The sequence below is a fragment of the Protopterus annectens genome, chromosome 1.part1 (assembly GCF_019279795.1).
Source record: "Protopterus annectens isolate FY-2018-M chromosome 1.part1, PAN1.0, whole genome shotgun sequence".
NCBI classification, from domain to species: Eukaryota; Metazoa; Chordata; order Ceratodontiformes; family Protopteridae; genus Protopterus; species Protopterus annectens.
This window is the reverse complement of record NC_056726.1, coordinates 1,755,466,250-1,755,483,956: the sequence shown is the minus strand read 5'-3', so window position 1 is coordinate 1,755,483,956 and position 17,707 is coordinate 1,755,466,250.

Here is a 17,707-nt window from a genome sequence, read left to right as displayed (position 1 = left end):
CTTACAGTCCTGGCAGAGAGCTAGAAACACCACATGAGGGCATCATGGTGCTAAAGATAATGCAAATATTTCCAAGATATCTTGCAGATTAAATACACAATAACGAATCCTCTGCAGTTATGTCTTTGTGTTTTTTAGGCACCCCGTGACTGTTTCCCCTTCACCTTTCATCATGTTTCCCTTTCTCCTAGCCACTTTATCTACCATCTCTTGCCTTTAATGAGGACCCCTTTACGGCTCAGAAAATTTGGTTATAAGATGAGAAATCCAAACATTAACAAGCATCTGCCTGCCAATGCAATTTGTAGTTCTTTGGCCTACTACTTGTCTTCTAATAAGGTAGTCTTAGAGGATGTTATCATCAGAACCGCAACCTTAATGCACATCCAGGACCTTTATTTATTTATTTATTTATTTATTTATTTATTTATTTATTTATTTATTCTTCTTTTTTATTTTTGTAATTTGAAAACTAGAGAGGTAGTTTGATGAATGACCATTTTCAGTCATGACCTGGACTGAATCAAAAAACAAATACACATCACAGAAAAATGTAGATTCGAGCACAAGTGATTCACTGAATAGTGAAAGACTTTTGTTATTTCTATCTTAACTCAAAATGCCACATAGTTAAGTCCCAGTACTATACAATGGTTGTACAGCCCTGTATAACTCCCTATTCTACTTACATATGACTTCAAAACTCCAATGATGCTTTCAACTCAGATTATTTCAGTACTGTACACATTCACTACCATACACCAAAACCTTTGAGCCTCTACACATCACCATCACATACTCTCTCCTCTTCACACTTTCTGCAGCAGTCTACTTCTATGGACCATTTTCTTATAAGCTTAACTGTTTCTTTTAGCCACCTATGTGATATCTCTGTCTGCATATGTCACTTGCACCCACTTATCTCCTCAAGAAGATTCTTCTGACCATATCTCACTCTTGGTACCGTATCTCACTCTTGGTACCATATCTCACTCTTGGTGCCATATCTCACTCTTGGTACCATATCTCACTCTAGGTACCATATCTCACTCTTGGTGCCATATCTCACTCTTGGTACCATATCTCACTCTTGGTGCCATATCTCACTCTTGGTACCATATCTCACTCTTGGTGCCATATCTCACTCTTGGTACCATATCTCACTTTTGGTACCATATCTCACTTTTGGTACCATATCTCACTCTTGGTACCATATCTCATTTGCAAATCATTTCAGTCTCCTCCTGCTTCCTTTCTCCCAACATCTCAGCATGCTTCTCTTCTTCCTTATTTATTTCTCCCTTGGAATATTCCTATTATCTACACCCTGTTGAATTCCATGCACCTTCAATTAAATTCTACCATTCAACACTTTCTTCATTTGGTCAAACTTTAGCCTGTCTCCTTGGGTACAGTAAGGTCCTTTTTTAAAATGTAGAATCTTGAACTCTATATTTACCATCTCGGTTGGTAAGCTGTACTACATTTCAGTCTCTCTACACCTTCTTATCTCCATCCAGTCCCCTACACCACAATCCTTTTATCTTTCCTGTTCTGATTCATTTGCCTTGCAATAACAATCCTCTGTTTTTGCCCTTGTTTAACATTATCCATACAAATGTTTCCATCCCCCTCCCCAGTACTTCTCTCCCTTGTAGCCCTCATCCTCCTCTCTACTAGTCTTTGAAGCCATTTGTTCACATTTCACAGCCACATTCAACACCATCATCACCATCAACCCCCTTCTTCCTGTTTTCTACACTCCTGGTTGGTGTGTCTTGTCAACAGCATCGCCTTTCTCAATTTAGTGCCACTCTCTGACCTTCTTTAAGAATTCTTCCTGACTTTCACAGATAATTTCAAACACAAGCCATCCATCTCTTGGCTTAGCCATCCTCATTTCCTTTTGTCTTCTTCCTGCATCTCCCAAATCATATTTATCAGATAATCTTCTACTTTCTTGCACATGTGACTGAAACTCTATGATATGCCCTCCTTGACCTTCTGTGCAGCTGGGGCTACATTGACTTCTGCTCTAATGTTGTCATTTCTTCACCTGTCCTACAATGCACATCCTGTCACCACCTCATGCATGTCATCTCCATCACCTCAATCTTCCTCATCTGCTCTGCCTTTACCTCCAAGGTTTCTGTGCCATGCAGAAACATTGGTCACACCACTGTTTGCATACCTTGCTTTTCAGTTTCATACACTATCTCTGACAATCTGTTCCATTGGACTGCAACTCTTCTAACTCTTACTCTTCTCAACCACCCCTCCCAGATACTTGAAGTTCTTAACATGTTCCAATATTTTCTCCTTCTGTCTCTGCTTTCAGTTTCTTCTGATTTCCCCATTAACTGACATAAAAATGGTTTTGTCTGTATGCAGCGTAATGTTTTTTAGCTTGTATTCTAGCTCCCTATCATTTTCTGAATTTCCTGTTCAAAGTCTGCCTGTAGTGCAATAGCATCTGCATATAACAACTTTGTTACTATATTCCCTCAAACCTGTTTGTTAATATAGCTCATCACCAGTATGGACAGCAGTAGCCTATGACTTGAATCCTTCTGTGAGTCCAACATACATATTTGTGTTATTGTATTCTTGTACACAGCCTTCACTAATTCTGTCAGTGTTTTCAGAAAATTAAATCATTGCAGGAATGTCCACATCAGATTTCCTGGACATTATTATATGCTTTCTCCAAGTATAGAAGTGCCCTTCTTCCTCATGTCCAGCTTCTTGTCCACTGTTTGTCTCACTCAAACATTGGGTGCTGCTTCCTGAATTTGAATTGCTCATCTCCCATATTACCTTCTACTACTCTATGTATTCTTCATCAGTCTCCCTCTCCAGAACCTTTATGCTGTTTGACAGGAGTTTGGTACCTCTATACAGCCCACAGTTGTGAATGCCTCCATTGTTCTTATATGATGGCACTAGAATGCTTATTCTTCATTCATTTGGGATACACATTTCTCTCCATACCGTTAGGAATACCATCGGGAGCCATTACTCCTCTAATTCAGTTAGCATCTTTCTTTTTTAAACACTTTTATTAAATTAAGACACAGACTCACATACATTAATAGGGAAAATGCATGTTTGTGGGTGTTTGATTACATACATCATACATTATATGTATGTTTTCTTTCTTTTTAACAACTCTTATTGATCAAATCTGCCTTAACTTCATCTGATCTTACTGCTTCCCAGAGTTCATTTTCCTAAATGCTGTTCTTACTTCTTCTAGGGTGAGCTCCTCTTCCTTCCATTGTAGGCTTTGTCAGGGGCTGCACAGCTCCTGTTAAGATTTTCTTCATTCAGAAGTTGCTAGAAGTATTCCTTTCATCTGCCTTTGATGTCCTGTGGACTGGTGAGAAGATTGCTGCTGGCCTCCTTTTGGAATGGTGTCTGACCACTAGCTTCTTTATCTTTCTGTCTTTGCCTTGCTGATAGAGCTTCTTTATGCCATATCCTAAGTCACTTTCCACAAGCTATACTCATAATATGACAGTCAAACTTTAAATGCTCCATCTACCCATGACTTGGCCTTCTTATATTCCATGGCTTCCTTCTAGTTCTGTTAAGCTGGCCACATGCTAGTTACATTTTATTTCCACTGAAAACTTGATCAGAGGCCATATTTATTCCAGATACAATTATCATTCTAAGCATGTGTGTATGCCCCTTCATTATGAGACTCAACCATTCTGTCAAGCAGTTATTCAGCCTTCCCTACTACTTCTTTCTGACTGAAATCTAGGTGGTGCTTTGAAACCTTGGCATTTAGTCCACTCTTTGCTGCTTTTCATTCTATCACCTTTGTGGCGATATTCTGTTTTACTATCGGTACAATGACTAACTTATTATGATGATATTCAGCAAAAGTGAGTGACATGTACCAGAAATTGAAAATAACAAAAACAACATAGGTAGAGATGTACAGCAATTGTAATGTGAAAACATAGCACTTTCACCCCTTACATTTTAATAAGGCTCCACCAGAGTTCAAGTGGTTCATTATCTAAATAGAGTTAAATAAAACAGAACTATTAATCAGTGGCAATCTCTCATGAATAATTAATATCAATGTTCAATTAAACATACGCTACTAATTTACATTTTACATAAATAAGTAATTACCCACAAATTCAGCAAAAATATATATTCTCTAAAATATTCAATACTGAGTCTCTCTCTTTCGGCTTTGCCCAGTTAGGGGTCCCCACAGCGGAACTCCAGTCCACTAATGATTGGCAGTAGATTTTTACGTGCTGGCTTGCCAGGCCTAACGCACAACCTTCAGCGAAGGAACGCCCATTCACGCATGTCAACACACAGAAGACGCTCTAACTGAGAATCAAACGGGCAACGTCTAACTGTGAGGCGACAATATTCAATACTGAGTAAAAAATAAAATAGATAAAATGAAAAAATTCACACTTTAATGTATTAATATATTAACAACCACCAATAATATTATCTTTGCCCTGAATTTCAAAACATTCAGAATAGAAATAGAGTTATTAATACCTGGTTCCTTAACAGCATTCATGCTCATCTGCCAAATCATATCCTTATATTCCAGTAGGGTTTCACAATCACCTCCTTTTTCCTCTTTCACAACCTTATTGATTACAAAAAACAAAAAATTTGTGTAACTCTGACCTTTGGCTATATGCTTTTATATAGTGTTAGAGACTTTCTTCCTTTTCATATCATAAAAATGTACATAAATCCAATCTTTCAGCCTCCTTGTGGTCTTATGCACATAAAATGCCAAACGTGACATACATGTAGCCAGATGCACCACAAATACAATGTTACAGTTAGATCATCCTGGGCAATTGATCGCCTATCATACCACTTTACAGCCACATATGGCTCATCACTGATGTATTTAAGCATCCCACATTTCTGCATCTCTGATTTAAACTTTCTAGCAGAATGAGTAGTTACAATATCTAACCAGCCCTTTTTGTTTTTACCCCTTTTATAAGATATCATTGGGGAATTGCCTAATTTAGTTTTCATCTCCAGGGTAAACATTAAATTCCAAGCCCTTTTCACTGCACACACAAATTGTGGTGCCTTTCTATTATATGGAATGACCACAGCTCCCATTTTCTCATCTCTCTTACAATACTCATTTAACTGCTTAGACCTAACCATTCCTTCAATAGACTCCATGCAAAATGGGGGTATATCTATTATCCCTTTCCAACAACATTTCTTCCACTTACGGGGATAACCCATATCTCCAAACATATCTACCAACCTGCCCAATTCATCCAAAAAACAAATGCTGCTCACCGATCAGCCTTGACAGCCAAACCATAATTTTTTTTTAAAGAAAAAGGGGACAGGTGTTAAAATGCAGAAAAGAACTGGAATATGTGTTCTTGCGGTAGATTGCCAGTGCTAATTTCCTATTGCGTCTATTTATAATCAGCAAGCTATCCAAGTAATCTACCTGCACTGTATTCCATCTGTAGGTAAATTTTAGAAAAGAACTGGTTTTACCCAACACACTAGTCCTGCAAAGCTACATTATTGACTGTTTAAAAATGACCAGCTAACAGCATAACGTTCTTTCATCCATGGAGATCTCTCCTCTCCCACAAGCAGTTGCAGCCACTTTGTTGACAGTGTATACCCATTATTGTTATGGGGTCTGTATTAGCGTATCGAATGGAATAAATAGCAAAGACACAGAACATCAAATTTTTTCCCAGGGAAAATATTCAGTGGGCCGTCTTCAGGACTTTGCCATTTCCTCCACTATGGTGTGATCTTGGAGTTGGTATATTTAAGTGGGGGGGGGAGCAAAACCCCCCACTTATCTTTGTGTTAAAGTGTTTTTATTTTTTTTTTATTTTTTGCGGAGCAGCAAATTTTTTCCCTGGGAAAAAATTCGCTGTTCCGTGTGTTCGATATTTTGTGGTTTAGACATTATTGGTACAATGAAATAGCGTTTGCTATTCTAATCATATGATAATGTAATATAGATGCTTGTTATGAAGCAATAAATTACATGGACTTTATTGATAGTTTTGGATGAACTACATGAAACTATATAAAGATCATTAGCATCATACCATGAAACCTAGGCATGTGTATCATAGTTTAAATAGAAGAATATTTATAAAAGCATAAGAAATATCAACCATCTGATAACTTATCTGCAGAGACTGTTTACATTGACTTAGCATAAGTTATCAGATGGTTGATATTTCTTATGCTGTTTCATTGTGCCGATAATGTCTAAACCACAAAATATCGAACACACGGAACAGCAACGTGCAAACATATTAATGAATTACTTCCTTCTTTAGAAAAGCAAAACAATCAGAGACAATATAAGTGGTGTAGCAGTAGCTTTTATTCAACACAATTCAGAAATATAACTACACACACACACACACACACACACACACACACACACACACACACACACACACACACACACACACACACACACACACACACACACACACACACACACACACACACACACACACACACACACACACACACACACACAAAAGACTACATTTAGAAACGCATATGCATATAAAAATATAAGAATATAAACTTCATTAATAAGACTTGTTACCTGTTGTTACAAATAGAAACTAAATAAATGTATACATTTCTTATATTTTTCACCTAAACTGTCTGTGTTTATTGGATAACCAGACATTAATACTTATACCTCATTTTTAAAATAGGTTTTAAGCTGATCGTGCAATTAAGTCTCAGATGAGTACCTGTTCTGAGTATATTCATGTAGCTATATTGCCTACTCCAGAATGTATTACTGCACCCATAGATTTGCATCTTTACACAAAGATGAAGTTCGCAGTTAGTGCAGAGTACTAAAGCTGGTAATGAGCTGCTTCCTGTATTAGTGCAGAGTGCTAACACTGGTAATGAGCTGCTTCCTGTATTAGTGCAGAGTACTAATGCTGGTAATGAGCCACTTCCTGTATTAGTGCAGAGTGCTAACACTGGTAATGAGCTGCTTCCTGTATTAGTGCAGAGTACTAATGCTGGTAATGAGCCACTTCCTGTATTAGTGCAGACTACTAAAGCTGTTAATGAGCTGCTTCCTGTATTAGTGCAGAGTACTAAATCTGTTAATGAGCTGCTTCCTGTATTAGTGCAGAGTACTAACGCTGGTAATGAGCCGCTTCCTGTATTAGTGCAGAGTACTAAAGCTGTTAATGAGCTGCTTCCTGTATTAGTGCAGAGTACTAAAGCTGTTAATGAGCTGCTTCCTGTATTAGTGCAGAGTACTAAATCTGTTAATGAACTGCTTCCTGTATTAGTGCAGAGTACTAAATCTGTTAATGAACTGCTTCCTGTATTAGTGCAGAGTACTAAAGCTGTTAATGAGCTGCTTCCTGTATTAGTGCAGAGTACTAACGCTGGTAATGAGCCGCTTCCTGTATTAGTGCAGAGTACTAAAGCTGTTAATGAGCTGCTTCCTGTATTAGTGCAGAGTACTAAAGCTGTTAATGAGCTGCTTCCTGTATTAGTGCAGAGTACTAACGCTGGTAATGAGCCGCTTCCTGTATTAGTGCAGAGTACTAAAGCTGTTAATGAGATGCTTCCTGTATTAGTGCAGAGTACTAAAGCTGTTAATGAGATGCTTCCTGTATTAGTGCAGAGTATTAAAGCTGGTAATGAGCTGCTTCCTGTATTCGTGCAGAGTACTAAAGCTGGTAATGAGCTGCTTCCTGTATTCGTGCAGAGTACTAAAGCTGGTAATGAGCTGCTTCCTGTATTAGTGCAGAGTACTAATGCTGTTAATGAAATGCTTCCTGTATTAGTGCAGAGTACTAACCCTGTTAATGAGCTGCTTCCTGTATTAGTGCAGAGTACTAAAGCTGTTAATGAAATGCTTCCTGTATTAGTGCAGAGTACTAACCCTGTTAATGAGCTGCTTCCTGTATTAGTGCAGAGTACTAAAGCTGTTAATGAAATGCTTCCTGTATTAGTGCAGAGTACTAAAGCTGTTAATGAGCTGCTTCCTGTAGTCTATTCTCAGTCTCTTTAGCCGCCATTCCATTTGGACATTGCGTGACATCCTGAACAGAGTCTAGAACATGTGCACTTGTATCAGTGCTCTACCCCCAAACAAATAAAATGAATACATAAACAGATGTTTAGTGTTTAGTTTATTGGCAGAAAAATCAATATTTTTATGTATATGTGTGTATGTATATACTGCTATATCTATCTATCTATCTACTATATATCTATCTATCTATGTACCTGTCTATCTATCTATTGGTCTGTCAGTCATCTAGCTCATTATCAATCTGTCTGTTTGTATAGATCTATTTTTATATTAGTCTAGCTGTATGCTTGTTTCTCTCTTTCTTGTCTGCTTATATATCTGTCAGTCTATCTGTCTGTATATTACTCTATTCATCGTTACCCCTTCAGCAATTGAAAACAGTTATGTGAATGAGTATTAACAATTAAGAAATGGTATAGCTGGGACTAAATATTGTGTGCAGTAAGGGATTTTATCCAGAAGATGGCACAATGGTACTTTTTGGCTCAACTTTTTTTTTCAGTAAAAGTTCTGCTGAATTGTTATGTGCTGGTAAGGTTGTGCAGTTTCCACTTACTGTACACTGGCATTAAGTCTCACTGAAATCATAGCGTCTTGTTACTGGATTATGTTCTACCATAGCTCATAAAGCTTACTCTGCATGGTGCTCACTTAAACAGTGATGCCCTCAGTGTATATTCCAGTCTTACCTAAGCTCTACACAGTTGTTGAGCCGGTTTCCTTATTTGTGTACTTACCTTTATTGATAATGATGTTTCACTGGCTCTTTTGGCATTAATTGATCCTTGATACATTTTCTGTAAAGTATCACAGTCTGTACTGCTGAGCCATGTAATGAGAATGAGGTCAAATAGGTTCATAGGTGAATACTAGGCTAATGACCCCAGTGGGCCTTTTTATGCCTAGCCATGTTTCACAAATGTATTTGACAAGTTTTGATACCTTAAGGTTATTTTAAGGGATATATATGTAGGCTTGGGGATGGAAGATCAAACTTTTACAGGCTGACTCTGTCTAATAGGCACATGGGTACCAGACTTGGGATACATTTCTGATTCCCCATCTACTGGTTCAAGTTACATTTGAATTGGGTTAGGGAAGAATTCTGCATCACATGGATGGGAGGTTTGTTCCAGAGAAGGGGTAGTCTCTCAGACACATTCCTGTCCCTCCAACATGTTCTGTTTATGTTGCAGACAGGGTTAGTTCCCTGGATCAGGTAATTATGATGCTATTTGTGGAGCTGGTCCATCAGAAATGGATCAGAGGATGCTTTATAGGCCAGGCATAGATTGCTTCCCAGCAGTCTGTAGAAGACTGACTACAGGGATAGGACTTTGAGGCAACTCATATAGGACATGTTGTTTACACCCTGTATATTTTTTGTGAAGAGCCTCTGTTGATATTCCATATGTTGCATATGCCTGGTCAAGAACTCCTAGTCTCATGAGAGACCCCTGGATACTCCACTATTTACTTTCCTAGTTCCCTGACATTCTCTCTCACAATAAAACTTTCTGTCTTACTGTGCAACCATGCAACTACCATATTCCTTTGTTCTGGACTTAAACCAGACCCCTGTGCAGGATAAAATAAAAGGTTTTGCTTAAGTAGACATTATTTATAGGCAGTGTCCTGACAAGTTCACCTAAAACTCACTCATAAAACTGGATCAGCTTTGACTGATACCTCCAAGACAACAGATTAGGGATCTTTTGAATATTTGTATAGATTTTTCTTAATTACACATTGTTAACTACTGGAACACTGAGAAGAAAAAAGCCCTAAATTACACTGCAAAAGTACACTTAGTAAGGAGTTGCAAGGTATGGGCCCTAAACCTGTCATTGCTTAGTTAGCTTAGTAGCTGCTGAAAAATTATTTTACACTGAATTAAAAAAAACTGTAGTTTTATACTTACATATATTTTCAGTCATTTGATTTCAACACATTTTAAACATATTGGGAGACAAGAAAATGGCCTCTGTGATGTAAGGGGGTTAAAGAGTTAAGAAATCCATGCGATATCACAGATTGCACAGTGATGTAAAAAACAGCAATTTACTCTACTTTAAAAAGTAGTAGACTTGAATGTCCTGTCCCTCATTTTCATGAGATGTAGGGAATGTCATTTTGAAGCTATTCATCACCCTGAGCTTTTCACCTGAAGACTGGCAAGAGTTAATATCTGGCAGGCATCTATACAAGTCAGACTACTAGTGCTGCCTGCAAATAATGAATTTGTTTCAAGAGTGTCATGATAACCCAGCTCCATCGCCCTATAGGGATGAATCCCTGATTATGTGACTGTGACCAAGACAGCCTTATACCGATTAGCAGCTAAAGTGTTGAAGGAGCTGGGGAAAGGGCAGGAAGGAATGTCTGATGTTGAATAGCCTATTTTGGGGCTTGTAGGTGGTCCAGCCCAGTAGTATGTCAAGACATACTGGAGAAAAAGGTCTCTAGCATGCAGCACTATGTGCCAGAGGCTTAGGTTTGACTCTGTGAAGTCATGTCTGCATGACAGCACTTAAGGGACATAGAAAGAAACTTGCATGCCCAAATTAGAAGGTATAGCAGACCCTCACATCAGCTGTCAGAGAAAATGTTAGATCAAAAAATGGGAAAAACCCATAGTGGCTGCCTATACGATGCCCATGTCATGAACAGATCATGCCTTGGTGATGTAGAATGAGCAGACAGTACTGACAATGGCTAGATGGTCAGCATGGAGGACAAGAAAAAGTATAAAATGCGAATATACTTTTATATGGTGTTAATGGTGTAACGAAGATTAACATGGGTTGGGAGGGTGGCCTAATATTTAAGGTGTTTGCCTTACAAACACAAGGTGCATAGTTTGAGTCTCACAAGAGATAACTGGCTAGGCTTAAAATGGCTCGCAAGGGCAGTTAGCTTAGTACTAACCTATGAGCATTTCCTCCTTGTGTAAGCCCAGAATTTGCAATGTAGGTTGTTTTTATTTATCTAATAGAACAGGATGAAAGTAAGGCAAGTTGAGCTATTTGTGTCTTTATATATGTGTGTCTGTATGTGTGAGAGACAGCATAATTACACTTTGTTGAAGCTCATTCAGTCATTGTTTTTTTTTGCAAAAGGTCATTTTACCCACATTTTATTGTATAGTGTGAGCAGGCTGTGTTCTTTTAGGCTCATAGGTTAGTACTAGGCTAACTGCCATTATGGGCCATTTTAAATCTAACCAATTATACCATGTAAGAATCAAATCCTGGACCTTGTTTATGTAAGGTTAATAAGTACTCTAACCATTATATCAACCTCCCTTTTGGTGAATTTTTTCCATTTCTTTTTAAGTTACTATATAGTTGGAGTAAATAATATATATATATATATATATATATATATATATATATATATATATATATATATATATATAATGTCAAGTGATTTAGGGGGGCTTATACCCCTCAAAAAAAAAAAAATATATAGATATATATATATATATATTAGTATTTGTCCCGGTCCCCTTCAATAACACACATCACACCAAATGGCATTTGACAACCTTTATTAGATTTCCATAACATAGCTTTGATCACCAACTTTATTAATTACAGCTATTCATGATATAATTGATACTAGAATACAGCATAACATCCTTGTAATGTTAATCAGGGCAGCGTACCTACTCACCCTGCCCCAGTAAGCAGCGTACATACTTCTACTCACTTTACTTATGAAGCAGCGTCCCATCTCACTTCATACACAATTCATTGTAATGTTAATCAGGGCAGCGTACCTACTCACCCTGCCCAACAAGCAGGGTCCATACCTCTGCTCCCTTACTTTACCTATGAAGCAGCATCCCAACTCACTTCATACACCATCCATTGAATTATCATCCACCAATAAACACCATCCTTACCTCAGCTTGCTTATCTATTCAGCAAGCTTCCTCCAACTACTCATTTCCTTTCCCCAGATCCTTGAAATGAACATCCAGACATCAGAGGGGGAACAGAAGAGGGCAAGCCTATCCCTCTTCTTCGCCAACCAGCCTGACCATGCTGTTCCCCCTCCCTTCTACCCAACATTTTTCAATCCACTTCTCACAAAGGGAAGGGTCAAGCCAAACATAATTTGATGTACAATAATTACCTGGACATTACCAGCCCTTGGCAATTACCTAATGCCTACCAAAGCCTCACCTGCCACTGGAGAAAGAATACTCAACCCCAATCACCAATACTACCCAACCCCTAGCAAGGAAGACCCTAGCTAACAATACAATGTGAAGTTCAATTCTGATACTCCCCAACAATTTCAAGCAAACAAGACATTACCTTGTGAGTACATATTCAGCTGCACTGCTGGAAAACCAAACTTTTCATCCCCTCCATCAGTTGCCACATTTCTCAGCCTTCATTCTTGCCTGTCGAGTCCACGTTCCTTTTGCCCATCACGTAAAATCCACTCTGCACATCTCATCTGCCACCTCAGTGATCTATAAAAAAAAGGACAAAATTAAATCCTCTAATATGTAGAGAAGGCTCCACCTTATACCCACCTGTTCCAAATTATAGCCACAGCATTCCAAGACTGCATCTGCAAGAAAGAAAAAGACAGGTAAATCATCCAAAATACATAACCATATTCCAAGACATCTTCAAGGACATTCTATGTTACCAACCCAGGAAGGAATGTACCACCGCCACTCACATCTATGGCAAAGCAGCCATAACTGAAACTATGCTTCCAATGAGCCTATCAAATACCCAAGATAAATTTAACCATCAATCAAGTATGTTAAAACTAACCCCCCCCATGCAGGGACCTATCAATATCCACAACATGGGTAACCTTGCAATTCCAGAACACATCAATTAGCGCCCTAAATATTGGCCAATAGCTTTTATTGTTCACAAAATATACACATTTTTTATACTGTTTGTTTAATTTGCAGAAATACAAGCTGTGTATAGGCTGTTAGAGGTGTGACAGTCCACACCACATAGGTGCTAGTGAGGTAGGGCAGCACTGAACCACTCACCACTATATTAAACACCAGTGTTAAATCTCCTAATGTGTCACACCCACACCTAAGCGACCAACCCTTTAGTTTATCGATGTCAACGCCCCTCCCCTTTTCCATTTACCACTTCCTTGCTTTACCTCACTTCCTTTCCATCATATCTGTCTAATCCCAGCAGAATTATCCTTGTACCCATCTGCCTAATCACAAACCAGCAGGTGTATTAATATGAATAAGACTGCCTCAGCAAACTGCATTTGTACATACTATCCCGGCCTATTGTAATAATGAAAGCAGAAAGCCAATATGACCAGTTTATTTCAAGTTCAACAGCCAAACAAAATATAAAAACTTCATAAACACGCACGCCCGAAACAAGTACCATGCCGTAGAAAGACTCTGGCACTCTGCATCCTGCTGTGTGAGAACCAAAACTACACCATTCGAAGGCACAGCACATCTTCCTTCGACACTTGATCTACACACCACCAAGGAAAGCCAGCAGAATATATATACCAGATAAGATTTCACTATCTCTATCAGGACAGTCTGCAAAATGTGCATGTTTAAGTAGTACACACACAAATTCAACTATTACCCAGCTTAACCTTATTAGCAGCTCCAACTGGAATTATGTCATGAAACAGATATCAAGCTTAGTCACAATAGTAAAAGGGATGAAAAATGCATGATTAATATCTATGTGATATCAGTTAGACCGATTATACCATATAATTATATCTATGAGTACATTGTAGTTCAACTTAGAAGTTTAGACTCAGCTGGACATCCCATAGCCCGCAAAACCGTTCATGGCTGTTGTTCAGCACAAGTTCACCACCACAGGAAAGAAACAAACATCCTCAAATGTGGCCCAAGCAACCCGAAAACAAGGACCAGCCCAAAACAAGAACCTACAAAGCAAAATGAAAGGCTGGCCAAGCCCTGAGTTATATAACCAAAAAAAAAAAAAAACATGTTCCAAACAAACTCAGCGGACAGGGGAGGTGCAACTATAAAATAAAGTGAATACTCCCCTAAAAAAACTGTTACAAGATGAGCAGCTGCACAATGTACACATCACAAACCTTCAGTCCTGATTGTTAATCCCCTCCTACTCCTCGCCCATGGATGGAACTTCACCCAAAGAATCGTATTCATTGCTGTAGTTGCCCTTAGGATGCACCTCAAGTCTGGGAAAGCAAGCAAACAATACTTAAATGCTCTCTACAGCTATACTCATATGCAGACATTTTTTAGAATAGATCAAATAGCACCTACCTGCTTCAATGGGGGGGGGGGGGCAGCACAAAAACAATAATTGACGAGGCCAACCTGAAACCTCCTCTACAACAGTTATCCCACCCGCGCATGCTCACTGACTTTTCTAAAGAATTTTAACACTGAAACTTAAATGTATGTCATTAATCAATAACTTCACTCCTCAGCTCATCCCAGTGATTTGCCAAAAAAATTCACCAGTCCTCGAGTAACCACTGCACCACGCATGCGCAGGGAGTCAGAGTAACATATTGCAGCCCATGAAAACCAGTCACGGCTTGTCCCTTGTGCGGAAAACCTGGACCTTATGTGTACATCAGCCAAACTAAGGCCCAAAAAAGGGACTGACCTCAAATATGCTTTGCACCACCCAGAACTCAGCCATTCCCAAACACGAACGCACAAACCTAGAGAAGTTTGATTACAACAATACTCAACAAATGGATGCAAAATTCAGGAGGACTAACCGCACAAATTTAGAAACTAACCAATGGTGGCCCCAGCAAGCAGCTCTCTACGCATTTCACAACAGTCCAACACCCCTCGCAGCCACCTTCCACAGAAGTCTACACTCCATTGCTGAAGAGTGCCCCACATGTTCCACTGCACCAATCGCCTTCCAACCATGACAGAAAGCTGGTACCTCCACCAAACATCCCTCCCAACCTCTTAGAGCCAGAAATCTGGACAAAGCCATGAATAATGGGGGAGGGGTGGCAAAGGTCCAACAATAGGGACACTATTTAACTATTGCTCTTACAAACTTAGAAAATTGATAGCCATACAGTACAGGTTTTATTAGCATGATTTTTTTTTTTTTTTTGCAGGGTATGAATTCTTCTGACTTCACTCTTCAATAATTTGCCAATGATTCATCAGAATACAAAAAGGGGGCACTCCATGCTCCTACCCAAAGAAATGATAACGGAAGCACACCAGGAACAGAAAAGGCACTCCATGCTGTCACCCAAAACTACTTCTCCCTATTCCCGGTCAAGCCTCTGGCACTTTTCACACTGTTTTGTGTTCACAGTTTTATGAAAAAAGTCTAGGCAGTAAGCGAAACACTGTAAAATTGAAAGTATGCTGGCAAATCTAACCCCCAGTGAGACACCCGAACAAATGGCCCCCCTTTTCCTTCCTTTCTGCTTTTTCCACATGCCTGGTAGCTCAACAACACAAGTTCAATGAGGGCAGAATGCTAAGCTGACAAAAAGGCCAAACCTCACACAAGGGACCTGCCCCGAACCAACACCCAACCACATAAAAAGACAGATCCCCAACATCGCTCCACTCAGCCTAAAAAGGTGCCAGTGCAACAGGGCTGGATTAATGTACCTTTTTCTTTTCTTAAGAGTTACCATGACAGCCAGAACACCATGAGAAACTCCAATGCCTTAGAGGAATACAAAAATATGACATATTTATGTGGACAACAAATTTCTGAGAACAACCAAAAGAGAAAATAAGGTACCGATGACTCCCAAAAGACTTCGGACCTCTCCCTCACAGCCATTACTGCTTAATGCACATGCACAGCACCCGACTGTTGCTGGCCTTGTATCTCAGCAATTGAAAATGCGCGCTTCTCCCAACTGCACAAGTAACTTAATAAACTCAGCCAACTGCCAGCTGACATTGGAGGACGACAAGGAGACCAAGTACTTCAGGAGATTAGTGAGCATCTAACTGAAAGGATCCCTTGCCTCCCAAATGCACGATTCCCCACTTTTGCCATCTGATGAGTGAATGTTAAATATTGCTCCTATAAACCTTAAAAAGGAGCTGTCAGCCGTGCTTTTTTTTTTTTTTTTTTTTTATATATACAAGTGTTAACCGTGTCAGCCATTACTGCATAATGCGCATGCAATACGAGTGGTAACCGTTGAAAGGCATATCATTTCCCTAAGTTGTTCCCAAGGCCTTCTGTGACTCTCCCACCATAACTCATGCTGCCTCACAGCATGAAACCACCCCAAACCACACTGAATAAACTATCCCCCCACCACCAGGATCACCTAAGCTAACCCCCTACATTTAACAACTGTTCTCCACCCCCTAAGGAGAAAGCGAATGGAAGGAAATGAAAGATTTTAGTAATGCCAACTTATTTATTCCTTTGGTATGGCTCAAACATCTCATAATTTAACTACAAGGTAACATAGTAATGTTCCCCTATGAATAGCCTCCCACTAAGCTAGCCTACACCATTCCTCATGATCCCTAAAATTTAATTGTAGCAACTTGGAACCCCAATGTAGTAACAGCTCCATTATGACTATAACAGACTTAACCTAAGAAAGTAAACAAAAATACTGGACCCCCATACTTACCTCATTCTTTGTAGCAATACTCCCCCAAGGCCTACCTGACCAGCAAGGTTCTTACAGGTCGTCATGGACGTAGACCTGCTCGGAAGCAAGTTCACACCAAAATGTGACTGCTTAAACCAACTACACTAGACTAAACTGCTTAAGCCCCTCCCCATCATTATCTCACTTCCTCCCAACCATCCCTGCCTCCACTTAACCTTTTCACCTCCCCAACCCACTTAATTCCCAATATTAACCTAACCCCCTAAGGAGAAAGCGAATGGAAGGAAATGAAAGATTTTAGTAATGCCAACTTAATTATTCCTTTGGTATGGCTCAAACATCTCATAATTTAACTACAAGGTAACATAGTAATGTTCCCCTATGAATAGCCTCCCACTAAGCTAGCCTACACCATTCCTCATGATCCCTAAAATTTAATTGTAGCAACTTGGAACCCCAATGTAGCAACAGCCCCATTATGACTATGACATACTTAACCTAAGAAAGTAAACAAAAATACTGGACCCCCATACTTACCTCATTCTTTGTAGCAATACTCCCCCAAGGCCTACCTGACCAGCAAGGTTCTTACAGGTCATCATGGACGTAGACCTGCTCGGAAGCAAGTTCACACCAAAATGTGACTGCTTAACCCAACTACACTAGACTAAACTGCTTAAGCCCCTCCCCATCATTATCTCACTTCCTCCCAACCATCCCTGCCTCCACTTAACCCTTTCACCTCCCCAACCCACTTAATTCACAATATTAACCTAACCCCCCCATGAAGATGTCCCGGGAAAACTTAGCTTGTGCCAAACTTCATTTGTTTCTTTTTATAGTTTTCAAGTTACAGTTTTTCAGATTTGGATTTGTGAGAGAAGCATAACTCAAATTTTGTTTAATATATCAATCATAGGGAAACTGTATGCAAGTGGGCGAGACAAAAGGAAAAAGGAAGACACCCATTTTATGCATTTAACTCTTTAATGAGGTTACAGAATT